The following is a 597-nucleotide window of genomic DNA, read 5'->3' as shown; positions in this document are numbered from 1 at the left end:
GTTGAAAAACTCAGTTTCCGACTGCTGTATCTTTCCTAACTTTGAGGTTTTTAAAATCTTCTTAGACATCTTGGGTTTATTTTGACAATCTTATATAAAATCTTCGGATTGATCACAATACATAAAATGTTTAAGAATGTCTTGTTGCATGTTTCTCTTAAGAAAGTGGATCTTTGGCACAACCTATTTGCATGGGCTCTGAAACTTCATTTCTATTTTCTTCAATTTTAGAACATACTACAAATATTTTAGTATCATTCTTATTTTTCTTAAAATGTCACTCAGCTAAACGATTATCTATAGGCTCCTGACACCTCATTGGAGGATCAACCACTTTTGGCAGTGCATTTTTTGTTCACTACTATTGGGCTTGGCCCCTTCTGCAGGGTCATCCCCAGACATTTTCACCTAGATTCATCAATCTCCCGTTTTGCGAGTCCTTAATAGCGATTATTAAGGAATCGCTATTAAAGAATCGCAAAACGGGATTCATGTAGAAATCGCAAAAATAATTGCGATTTCTACATGTTCCTTATTTGCGATTAGCAAATTGCTAATCGCAAATAAGGAATAACTCCCCATTCATTCCTATGGGCC

This window comes from Lissotriton helveticus, chromosome 4_1, assembly GCF_964261635.1.
Source record: "Lissotriton helveticus chromosome 4_1, aLisHel1.1, whole genome shotgun sequence".
Taxonomy (NCBI): Eukaryota; Metazoa; Chordata; class Amphibia; order Caudata; family Salamandridae; genus Lissotriton; species Lissotriton helveticus.
Note: the sequence above shows the minus strand (reverse complement) of the source record.